Source organism: Tiliqua scincoides, chromosome 2 (genome assembly GCF_035046505.1).
Source record: "Tiliqua scincoides isolate rTilSci1 chromosome 2, rTilSci1.hap2, whole genome shotgun sequence".
Lineage (NCBI taxonomy): Eukaryota > Metazoa > Chordata > Lepidosauria > Squamata > Scincidae > Tiliqua > Tiliqua scincoides.
This window is the reverse complement of record NC_089822.1, coordinates 27,641,508-27,654,577: the sequence shown is the minus strand read 5'-3', so window position 1 is coordinate 27,654,577 and position 13,070 is coordinate 27,641,508. Positions and strand designations below refer to the sequence as shown.

The window sequence follows — 13,070 nt, the reverse complement described above, 5'->3', positions numbered from 1 at the left end:
AAGGTTCTTATGCTTCAGGTACATTCCTGCTTCAGGATATGGACCTAGGAATTGATTGGACCCCACTATGATTCTAAGAGCTGATTGAATGCCAGATAAAAATCAGTAAACAACAGACAAGATGGCTGTCTGCAGTGGAGCATGGTCCAACAGCCCAAAGCTATAATTGTTTTAACTTCACAGTGGCAAGTAGCAGCATACTCCACTGCACTTAGAGAAGCATCTGACTGTTGCAGATGGAGCAGAGCCAACTGGCTCTATGTACTACCAGGGAAACTCACTACCTGTTCCCTTAGTTCCAGGAAAGCTACATGCAAGATTGTGCCAGCATATACTGGTTGGCAACCTTCAGTCTCAAAAGACTATGGTATAAGCCTACAGCACCCGGTATTCCCATGCGGTCTCCCATCCAAGTACTAACCAGGCCTGACCCTGCTTAGCTTCCAAGATCAGAGGAGATTGGGCATGTGCAGGGTAACAGTTGCTGTTATGCCTTTACAATAGCAGCTTTTCTGCTGGCTGGTAGACTTGCAGGAAATAGTCTCTGTTCCCATTTCTCTTCAGTCACTTTCTCCTTGTTGATTAGAAGGTCCACTGGGACAAGAGTAGTATTAGCTAAATAAGGTTGAAGAGAATCAGAGTAGTCACATCATGCTTGAGGGAAGGTAAATACATGGGAATAGTCATATTCAGAACATGGGAAAGCTCAGAAAAGACCAGACAGAAAGGACCAAAGCAAATTGGTTATGGGATACAGAGTAGGTTTGAAGGACACAGGCAAAATGCAAGACAAGATCTGTAGATTCTTGCAACAGCTTCTAGACACTGGAACAAATTGAATTATTACCATTTGAACTTGAGTGAAATCCAGCAAGACCAAACTGAGGAATAATTGCTGCTATAGTTGCATTAGTGAACCACAACAATGATGGACAAAATTCCTGTACTACAATAGCATCAATTAGTATGTTCGATATAGTTCTGTGAACGAACCCCTAAGACTAATCCAGCAATAAAATGCTACGACATTGGATCTGGTTGTCAGATCATGCTCAATATGTTCTTTACATTTATGAAAAAGAGAGGAAATTCAGCCCTTTGCAGAAGATGGTCCTCACTCATGCTACTCATGACTACTCACAATTCTTAAATGCATCACAATTCTCTGAATCACATTGAAAAAAATAACTTCTATTTCTTGGATTTCTCAGCTTTTGCAATAAACAGTGTGTACAGAGGCACTGGCTATACAGTGCTTCCAGTAGGCATCTAACAAATTAAGAGGAACATGGAAAGGAACCCTCTGAGCCTTAGTGATTACGTTAAGTATCTCAGCATAAACCACAGTTTGTGGTGGGGAACCTCACACTTGGTTGGCCCTTCCACTTCCACCTGAGCAGTTTAACCTCCTGTGCAAAATAGATACTATGCCCAGGTCAGCAACAGCCTAATACTGCAAATAGCTATTGTTATCCACCTTTATCTCTGTCAGGCTTTGAGCCAGGCAGAGGGAGCCATGTGGAGCAGACCATTTTCACTGCTTCTTATGCCATTGTGGGTGGAAATATATTTCAGGCAACAGCACGATTTCTTACATGGAACACAGAATTGCTCTGGGCAGAGCTGACTATTATATTTTTTGTGATTAGAAAAGGATATGCTTCATTGATTTGCTCTCTCTGGCTGGAGTACTGAGCCCTCTTTTTCCAATAGATGTGGCTTTTCTAACAGTCCTTGCAATGCCAGGTTTTTCTGTTCTCACAATTCCTTGTTATATCGTCAGCTACAGAACAGGCTGAGTTTGCATGTCAGTACTGAGCATTTGCTATGCTATGGAAGTCCAGCCAATGCAGTGAAATGAGGGATCTTTGCCAGCAGGTGTCACTCAAAGGTAGGAAATAACACCTGGAGGCAGAAGTATGCAGGAGCTCAGTGCAAAAATCAGGCCACTTTCAGCTATTGGCTGCATATTTTGGGTGGAGGAGGAGACACAGGGTGCAATCCTAACCAACTATCCAGCACTGGCATAGCTGTGCCAGTGGGGGCAAGTACTGCATCCGGGGGGGGGGGGGAGTCACGGAGACTTCCTCAAGGCAAAGTTTGTTCCCTTACCTTGGAGTTACATTGTCCTTATGTCAATGCTGGAAAGTTGGTTAGGATTGTGGCCACGCTCTCATAGCCCACAACAGGGAGAACTCACTGAACTCAGTTGATTCATTAAAGTAAAAGACTCCAGGTAATTTGAGATGTTATACAAACACTTATATTACCACTGATGGAGTTTTTTTCTAGGCATGCTGGAGAAATATTGCTCAACCTCTTAGCCAATTTTACCTTCACAAAGACCTTGGATGGATGCTGGAAGTTCTTTTTTCAGACAGGTTCTGTTCATGTTGCAACTTTTGGAACCACAATTACAGAGAAGTTTGATGAAGTGTGAGAAATTGAAGGTAGGCTCTGTATGTATACACATGCATTTTAAAGAGTCTTCTATCAGATCCCCCCCTCCCAAAAGACAACCCAGGTACAAAGTTGCACTGACATATCTCCTTGAAAAGCTGGGCTGTAGACTTTAAACTGTATGTGCAGTTCTGCTTCAGCCTTTTCTCCTCCTGGCCAGACCTGTAAGAGCTGGGAAGAGGGAGAGGCAGTGAAGGCAGTTGGGGTCTGCAGTTGCTCCCTGCCTCCTGTTGCAACTTTAGCAACAGCTAAAGGAATCAATATCAGTCTTTAGGCTCCTACTGAAGCAATCTAGAAGATTTTAACAGTGTCTTCTTGACTTTTTGATATTATGTTTGCTTAGCATCGCATTCTTCAGCCCTCTGCCTTGCTTTCTGTGAGTGCTTCTTCTACTTCTTTCTTCCATTTTGCAGTAAAAAAAAAGAGCCAGGAGACCAGGAACAGCAACAGGAAGACTGCAATCTGAAGCAGATAAATTATTTGGGCGATGGGGGCACAATGAGGGAATTTTTGAACATTTTTGTAGGGTCCCCTTTTATCCACGGTTTCCATATCCATGGGGCAGGGAATGTATCCTCTGTGGCTGCAGGGGGACACCTATATACTCTTAATAGGATCTGAACTGGTGGTGACTGTTTAGAAAATAAATATTGGTGTTTATTTATTTAGGATTTTTTAGTAGCTTTTCTGTTTTAAAAATTCTCAGTGCAGCATAGAACTAAACATAATCAAAGTAAAAAATAGTTAAAATAACAAAGTGTAACAAGATGAGTTAAACTATGTAAAAAAAAAAACCCGACACACCAGTTAATACAGCGTTACAAGCTGTTGTTTCTGGAAGACTGTGATGATTGAGGCCCTTTGTTCCCTACTTGCTCCCCAACCATTTGCTAAGGAAGGCCTTAACATAAAGTTCACTAACAGAGACCTTTCCTGAGACAGTATGAAATTGGCACTATTGCAGAAAAACTATGTGCCCATGCAGACACATTATTTTATGTATACCTTTGTCTGGGTTCAGAAAAAACAATAGTTCCTACACAACCCAGCTGCTCAATTGGGCATGCACCAGTCAGTTGGATATCCAAGCCCACTGAACTAGATCGGAGGGCAGGTAGGGATGCCCAGGTGGTTGTAAACTATCCAATCAGATGAACCAATGACATCCTCAACTTAAGATCAAGCACAAGGATGCCTGTGTATACTCTGCTTGCTCCCCTCAGAGATCATATGTGTGTGGCCAAGTACTCAGCTGCCTCCTGGGAGATCAGAGAAATGTAATATACTTCTCTAGTTGACCTAGTATTAAGTACCATATAGCACCAGTGAGATTTAGGGTGCAATCCTAACCCCTTATGTCAGTGCTTTCCAGCACTGACTTAAGGGCAATACAGCTCTAGGTAAGGGAACAAACATTCCCTTACTTTGAGGAGGCCTCCATGACTGACACTCAACTGCAGGATACAGCACACGTCCCATTGGCACTGCTATGCCAGTGCTGGAAAGCATTGACATAAGGGGTTAGGACTGTGCCCTTAGATGTGCTAGGAAATTGTTTTGCCTTTATGTTGCTTGTCATCACCTGCTTGCATTTTTGCTAACATCCACACCTGAGCACAGCTAATGCTCAAGCCATTTCCCAAATCTCCTTCTATTGTTTTCTCCTTGCATTATCAGACACTCCCCCTCATGTTGTATTTTAACTAAGTTCTTTTTATGTTTTCTCCTTTTATCTTCCTGTGGTTGCTTGAACTCATTGAGAGCCTTGTCCTAGTACTCCTAGAGGTCATACAAGACGGCATTAGAATTGTGGATATTATAGTACAAGCCTGTGCATGTCTGTACAAGCCTGTGCATGTCTACTCAGAAGTAAGTCCCATTGTGTTCAGTGGGTAGAGGTGTTTGTTACTTATTTTATTCTGAAGTAAGCCCACTGTGTTCAGTAAGACTTAGGCTGCAATCCTAACCACACTTTCCTGAGAGTAAGCCCCATTGAACAAAATAAGACTTACTTCTGAGTAGACCTGGTTAGGATTGTGCCCTTAGGTTTATAGCCTATTCACCAAAACAAACACATCTATCAATGGGGCTTAATCCCAGGAAAGTGGCATAGGATTGCAGTCTTACAGCACAATACGATGCATGTTTACTCAGATGTAAGTCTCATTAAACTGAATGAGACTTACTCCCAGGTAAGTGTGTGTATGTGTGTGTGTTTTTATTTTGGATTTTTATACCCCTTTTCTAAAAATCCAAAGTGGTGTACAACAAAACATAAATACATCAACATCAAAATATCAGAATAAAATATTAAAATAAAAACCATTAAAATCATAAAAAATAAGAGCAGGATTGCAACCTTATATAGGATTGCTACCTTAGAGCCTAATCCTGAGCTTAGAACACCGGCTTGCTGCTGGCACACACTGTTGCAAATGTGCCATAAGGCAAGGCTTACCGCCAGGCCAGCACCCGTGCTAGCCCAGCACTGGCTGGTGCTGGGCTAGTGCCAGGCAGGCGCCCATCCTCTGCTACTCGGTGGTTGCTGCTCGCCCAGCCACGGCACAGTAGGCAGGTGCAGGGAGGGGGGCAGAGAGGAGGTGTTCCGGGGAGACAGGTGGAGGGCGGAGAGCAGGGAGGTGAGAGGCAGAGAGAGGGCGGGCGGGAGGCAGGTGTGCCAGGGGGAGGGGAAGGAGACGGGTCCCATGGAGCTCAGCTCCACCGGATCCAAAGCATTCATGTGGGGCTCGGCACCCTACACGAACGCCTTTGTCAGCGGTAACATGAGTAGCCCCATTGCGGGGCTGCTTCCCTTACCCGGGAGAAAGGGATGAAAGTTCCCTTCTCCCGAGGTGCCGCCTGCAGTAGCCCAGGGCGCACAGGATTTGGCGGCAGCTGTTTTCGGTGCTTCCGAAGCTGGGCGCCGCAGGCAGCTCAGGATTGGGCTGTTAGTCATGTAACTAGGAGGGAGGCTTCTGAGGATGGTTTCTCTCTGCTTGGCTTTGTCCTTGTGGTAGCAGTGGAGTCTACTGATTTTGGCCCTGGCATAGGGACAGATCTGGGAAAGAGTGGAGGAACTGGTATTGGGTTGTCCCCCCAGTCAACACAATGGCCTGGAAGAAAAAATATATTTTTCTGGTATTGCAGAACCTATTCAGAAGTGCCTTTAAGTATAAAATGTGACCTTTGTGGGTAGTTATTTATTTTATTTATTATTTTTTTAAATTGTAACAAAATAAGAACGTGAAACAGACTGGAGCTGTTGACAAACTTTAGGAGTTGGCCTCTTCCACAGTTTTGTCCCAATTCACTCCTAAAATACCCCTTCACATACTATTTTAAATAGAAATAAAATTGAGCTTGCATTGAAAGCCACTGGACTGTGTCGTTGCATCGGACTGGCGAAATTAAATGTGACTGGCCATGCAAAACTGCAGCATTCCCTTGAGTTACTGAAAATATGTGCTTATGCCTTTAACTACCTAATCTCTGACATGTTAGTTTCCGCCAGTTTCTTCTCAGTGACCACAATTTCCTTTCGCAGCACATTCAGATATTAATCTGGAAGTTCCTGGGTATAGAACACATTCTTTTATATCAGTATAATTACACACATATTCTGTTAGTCACAGATTCATACTGATAAGAGCTGAACTCAACACATCTATGACCCTGCATAGTAAGGGTGTTCCCCATAATGGAGTAGCTTGGTAGAACCAACTCTGTTCCCAGGGATGTATACATTGGAAAGTATCTGTCATCCACATAGCAACACTTCACCGTTATATTTTAATTCTTTTAATATGTGTATTTGTGATATTAATAGCATGTGGCAATTTCACCAATCCATATAGTAGAGTTCAGCAGTACAATACCAGGAAGGCCTCAGAATTTGTAACCAATCAGAAGCACAATTTAAGTGTATAGGCAAAATAGTAGTATTCAATGAAGCTTGCTCCCAGGAAAGTGTGTATAGAATTGCAGCATCATCCTCAATGTCTTTTCTAATGATCCATAGCATTAAATTTGCCTTCTTCACAGCTGTCATTCACTGGGTCAAAATTTCATTGACCTATCTCCCATGTATTTTCTGAATTTCCTTGGGTCCCATTTTAAATATCTGTGTTAGGTTGACTGTCTTCCAGTTCTCTAGCACAGAGCCTTATTTAAAGAACATATTTTTGTACAAAGATCAGCAATTTCACATTTGAGTTCACTTGGGTGAATGCCATCTGGACTTAGTAATTAATTTTTTAAAAATCTCTAATTTGTCCATACACTCTAAAACAGTGATTTTCAATCTTTTTTGTCTCTTGGCGCACTGACAAGGTACTAAAATGGTCAAGGCACACCTTGCTGTTGGTGGGGGGCTCATATCCCCAATGGTCCTATTAACAAATGACCCTCCACCAAACTCCCGTAGCGCACCTGGGGACCATTCATCATCCAATGGTTCAACTGCTTCCCTGAAGACTTCCTGCTTTTGATGTATTTCAAGCAGTTTTGCTGTTTGCCTTGTTGATTGTTGCCAACCATACTCCTCAAATTCCCTTCTTGCATCCCTCATTGTCAATGTACATTTCTTTTACATGAGTTTTTGTTCCTTTTTGTTGTTATCATTTGAGCAAAACTCTCAATTTCTGAAGGAAGCCTTCTTGCTTTTCTAGTCTCCTTGATTGCATATGTGAGCCATGCTGGCATCCTCCTGGGACTGGTGGTGCCTCTTCTACAAAGCAGTATATGTTCTAGCTGAACTTCTGCTATTGTGGTTTTAAATAACCACTATATACCCTGGAGGGATTTGATGTTCTTTCTTTTCCCTTTCAGTTTCCTTTTCACTAATCACCTCATTTTTAAGAAGTCCCCTCTTTTGAAGTTAAAAGTATCTATGTTGGATTTCCTTGGAAATATTCCAATTATATATAACTTAAACTGAATCACACTATAGTTCCTGTTGGGTCAACAGCACTTACCTACTTCTGTATAGAGTTTGCTGAGTATGTGGAAAGCACTGCCTCATTTGTGGATGACCCAATTTGGCATACAAAATGATAGGCACTGAGATAGGCACTATTAGCATGTAGATAATTTCCCTCTTCATGCTTGAAGTATGACATAGTCCATGTTCTTGAGTCTTGTTTTTGCAGACAAAACTATACTGAGAGACGTTCTACTTGACTATATTGCAATGATTCTGTTGCAGTACATAGTCGACACTGCAGCTCCAGAGACTCAAGGTCAGGCAGATACTCCCAGTAAATAACGAGGCACAGACACGGCAGTGCTCCACCACCAAATGTCCTTTACATGAAGTATGTACAATATTTACAGCGCAAAGGCAGCTCAGCAAGCAAACAGCAAAGACAGCACTTTTCTCAATTCTCCAATCCCCAACTCCACTGACGTAGCTTCCCGCAGACACTCCACATAACATCTCCCACACAGCAGCTTGCACACGCTGCAATATATATTGGCACTGGCCAATGAGAGGCAGGCTATGATCTGGTGATTGCATGACTCATTGTCTGGTGACATGTCTGGTGACATGGTATTGCAGGGTATTGCATCATCCCTGCTGTGCCCTGTTGCATCAGCCAATCCCATGATGCATCAGTGCTACACTGCATGTATACAGGCCAAGACATCAGGGCCTAACCTTGCTCTGTCCAGCCTCTAAATTGACTATAGGCCTGGGGCATATATCATAACAGATTCTCAAACCTTTTAACACCGGGATCCACTTTTTAGAAGGACAATCTTTCTGAACCCATCAGACATGATCTCATTAACCTGGAAGTGACATCATGACTGGAAGTGACATCAGCAAGCAGGAAAGTGCCGTAAAGCACTTTTGTGCCACTCGGAAGGGAGTTAGGTTGGTGCACAGACATAAGCCAGCCTCCCCATCCTGCCAAGGGCCCCAAAGGATGGGTGAGTTGCGCTGGCTGAGCTCGGCCAACACTGGGGGGGCGTGAGGAAGGCGGGGGAAAGGCAGGAGGGAGGCGTTTCGGGGTGGGAGGAGGGAGGGCAGCAGGCGTTCCCGGGAGTGGGTGGGCAGGGAGCGGGAGGTGGGGCCAGGACCCAGCTGTTACGCTGGATCCTGACCCCCATTCCCAGGTGGCACGGAGTAACCTCCTGCTGCTCCGTTCTGCTTGGATCTGTGCCGCCTCCTGAGGTGGCTCAGATCCAAGTAGACCTATTGAAACCACTGCAGTGTGGCACTGGGTAAGGGAAAGAGATTTCCCTTGCCTTGAGCTGCGCTGCTTGCAGCCCCAAACTTGTGCTGGGTACAGTGCAGGCTCGCTGGCCTGCCTGTTCCAGCACAAGTTAGGATTGGGCTACCCATAAATTAAAAGTTTACAATAAGTATAAGTTTAAAAAATTATTGAAAATAAAAAAGAAACATCCTAACCCTCCCAAACAGTTGCTGATCTGTTTTTAAAAAATTATCCAAATATCCCAAAGGCTGCAATCCTATCCACACCTATCCAAGGTTAAGCAGCGAGGTAGCCAAGTTTTTGGACAACACTAAGCTTTTCTGAGTGGCAAAGACCGGAAGAGATTGTGAAGAGCTCCAGAAGGATCTCTCCGAACTGGAAGAATGGGCAGCAAACTGGTAGATGCATTTCCATATAAGTAAGTGTAATGTAATGCACGTCGGGACAAAAAAAATCAAAACTTCTCATATAGCCTAATGGGTTCTGAGTTGTCTATAGCAGATAAGGAGAGAGATCTTGGGGTGAACAGATCGATGAGCATGTCAACCCAATGTACGGCGGTGGTGAAGAAGGCTAATTCCATACTTGCAATCATTAGAAAAGTTATTGAGAATAAGACAGCTAATATTATAATGCCATTGTACAAATCAATGGTAAGGCCACACCTGGAGTATTGCATCCAGTTCTGTTGCCACGTCTCAAAAAGGATATAGTGGAAATGGAAAAGGTGCAGAAGATAGCAACCAAAATGATTACTGGGCTGGGGCACCTTCCTTACAAGCAAAGGCTACAGCATTTGGGGCTCTTCAGTCTTTAAAAAAAAAAAAAAGTACCTGAGGGGGAACATAACTGAGACATACAAAATTATTCAGGGGGTGGTAGAGTGGATAAATGATGCTCTTTTTCTACTCGCACAACACCAGAACCAGGGAACATCTGCTAAAACTGAATGTTGGAAGAGTTAGGACAGACAAAAGGAAATATTTCTTTACCCAGCTCGTAATTAGTCTGTGGAACTCCTTGTCATGTAATGTGGTAATAGCATATGGCCTAGATGCCTTTAAAAGGGGACCAATTTCTTGAGGAAAAGTCCATCACAGGTTACAAGCCATGATGTATATGTACAACCGCCTCAATTTTGAAGTAGGCTACCTCAGAATTCCAGGTGCAAGGGAGGGCACCAGGATGTAGGTCTCTTGTTGTCTTGTGTGCTCCCTGAGGCATTTGGTGGGCCACTGTGAGATACAGGAAGCTGGACTAGATGGGCCTTTCGCCTGATCCAGTGGGACTCTTCTTATGTTCCTATGTACACTTACCTGGGAATAAGGCTCCATTGACTATCATTGTTAAAAGCATGTATATAGTAACCTGTTAAATGTACAGGTCTATAACATTTTCCCAAATGCAGTCACATACCATTATAGCATCAAGTCTAATATATTAAAAATAAAATACACATTGAAATGAATGGGGACCCACCTGAAATTACCTTGTGACCCACCTAGTGGCTCCTGACCCACAGTTTGAGCAACACTGCATGTTCTATGATAACTACATAGCATGCAAACACACAGAGTTTGGGGTAGATTTTATGCCTTGTGGGGACGTTTTGCTTAACATTTGAAAATCAGTTGAGGTAAGACATGATCACGGCAAGCTTCGATTCCTTATTCAGATAAAGTGGTAATGACTGAATCATAAGCTATTTTGCAAAGTAAGTTGGCACAGAAGGTGGGAGGGTATATTACCTACTGGGTTTCAACCACTCACTGTGTTTACTGAAAAGTGTTGCAATTGCTGAGTGAACTGACATCCACCCAAACCTTTGGCTGGCTTTCTTTCAGGTCTGAAAGTGAATTCTTATGCAGTCTAATGTTGTTCATGTTTACTCAGAAGTAAGTCACATCCTAATCAATGGGGCTTATTCCTAGGTAAGTGTACATAGAATTGCAGCCTTAATGCAGCCTTAATTGCAGTCTTAACTTGAGAACATTATCTGTCAAATAATATTGAGTGTGATTTCCATTCATAGCCTGTCTAAGAAAAAGGGATTTGAAAAATTTTATAACTAAAACACAACGTATCTTTAAAGATTAAAAGTAGACTACGCATGATAAATTTGAATTGAAATAAATATCTTGCTTAATTTTTTTCAGGATGGCACTGTGTGAACTCCTCCATTGCCTGGATCTTAGTCAAGGTAAGAAAGTATTCAAATACGTACATAGTATGCATGCCTTCCCTTGTATCTGTTCTGGATATTTGCTGTATCTGCAGTAGACTAAAGGAGAAAATATTTAAAACAGTCCATTCTGAATGCAGCAATTCTAAAAACAAGAAAGCCCCATTGAACACAGTGGGACTTCTTTCCTCATGAAACTGCATAGGGCTGTGCAGCACATCTCCTGAAAACTTTCCATGTGACAGCCTTACTTATGCAACCAGATCTAGACACAGGAGTTACCGACTTATGAAAATGCTATCACAAGAGCCTAACCAAGTAATACAAATAGATGGAGGCCATTCCAATTGCAAGACTGGGAATATGAGAACCACAGAGAAAAGCTATCTGGAATTATGTTCTTCTCTAGCACCCTCTAGCGCATCTATGGATTCCTTGATTATTTATTTTATACCACCCTTCCTCCAAGGAGCTAAGGATTATGTATATGTTCCCTCCCTCCTTTTGTCCTTAACAGCAACTCTGTGAGGTAGGCTAGGCTGATAGTGACTGGCTCAAGGTTGCCCAAGAAGATTCATGGCTGAGTGGAGAACTGAACCCGGGTCTTCCAGGTCTAACACCAGAACCATTAAACCATTTTGGCTTGATTATTATATACTGTGAAAGCAGTCTTGTTTCATCTGAAGTTCAAGGGACCCAGCACTGGAAAATTGGATAGGATTGGGCTCTGGAATCCTCTTGTTCGTTAGCTTACAAGAAAAAGTGGTTGTGGAAAAAGCATAATGAGAGTTGAATAGCTATTTTTGCTTCTTGCTTAGATATTATGATCCAAGTACCAGGTGGGTATATTACATTTTTAAAGGCTCAAGTGTAACTAGAGGTGTACACTTCTGGGAAAAGGGCAATAAATGCTCAAAAACATTGTATTAGAAATTATGGGAAGTGCATTAGAGAAGAAAACCAGTGCATATGATAGTGTACATATTTAAAAGCAAACTAATGGCAGATTGAGAAATTTTACTTAAAAATAATGACAGTATTCAGGTTTAAAGTTTATCACAGAAACTGTTAGCTGTAATTAAAATATCACTGTAAATTCCTCCGTTTCATTTCACTGAAGTTTTTCAGGTTTCTTTTAAAGAATGGTTTTAATTCTGTCTTGAACCTGCAAAATGTTTATACATATTAAAGCATAAGGATGTGGTTAACAGACCTGTATTTCTTGGGATCCCTCACTAGTTTGCAATGTGCTGCTTCAGAGTAAAAATGGTTTTTGCTTGAAAATGGTTTTGAGTGGAATTTTTCAGAATACTCTTAACACTTTAGATACTTAAAATGTGAGCAGTATGTCAGTTTCTGCAAACTCTTCTGTATGATGCAGTCCTTAGTTATCAATCCATGGTTTGTATTGCTGGAATGCAACTGTAGCGAGGGGAATTTGCTGTGTTTTCTTTTTATTAGTAGTCTTCCCAGTAGCATCTCCAGGCAGGCAACTGCTCGGTCAATATTCTCATCTGCTCAGTGTTATTGAACAAAAACCATGACATTAAAAGCTGTTTTTCTTGCAGCCTTGTATTTAGTATAAATTCCTTTCTAATTTTTGCCCTGTGTCTCTTCTTAAACCCCTCCTTTGACACCTTTGGCCCTCATTTATATCTTTCTAATCAAAAGGAAGACATAATCCCCTCGATTCAACAGACCAGATTTGCAACTCACACCTGAGCAGGGTGTATAAAACTGTAACTGTGGACCGCACATTTTATGTGCATAAAGTTTTTGTTTTTGTTCCTCATATCTCCAACTTAAAAGCTGGTTTGATGGCAATTTACTGAAGTGGTTCAAATGTAATGCTAAACCATGAACTGGCGCTACATCACTGGTTCCCAACCTGTGGTCTGGGGGCCACAGGTGGTCAGCGAGACCCTGAGAAGTGGTCCACAAAGTTTCAGGAAAAAAAGGATTGCCTTTGATCACTTCCAGTGTGCTCCCCCACGGACCACCAGAGAAGGCAGAGAATGAACTGCCAGCAACAAAATCAGCAATTCCCAAATCTTCACTATAAATAATATATCTAATAAAGCTCTAATTAGTACAAATTTAATTGTATTTTTTGTTTGAAGTGGTGGGGGTTGCATGCAGGTCCTGTGAGAGAGAGTACAGGAGATCATTTGTTCCAGGGTCCAGGGTCAAAAAGGGGGTCCAGGAGCCAA

At 42.4% G+C, this 13,070-nt stretch overlaps 1 pseudogene; it reads right to left on the bottom strand.

The window, feature by feature from the left end:
* Nucleotides 1-372: 372 nt before the first annotated feature.
* On the bottom strand, nt 373-492 carry LOC136642280 (5S ribosomal RNA; annotated as a pseudogene).
* Nucleotides 493-13,070: the final 12,578 nt, after the last annotated feature.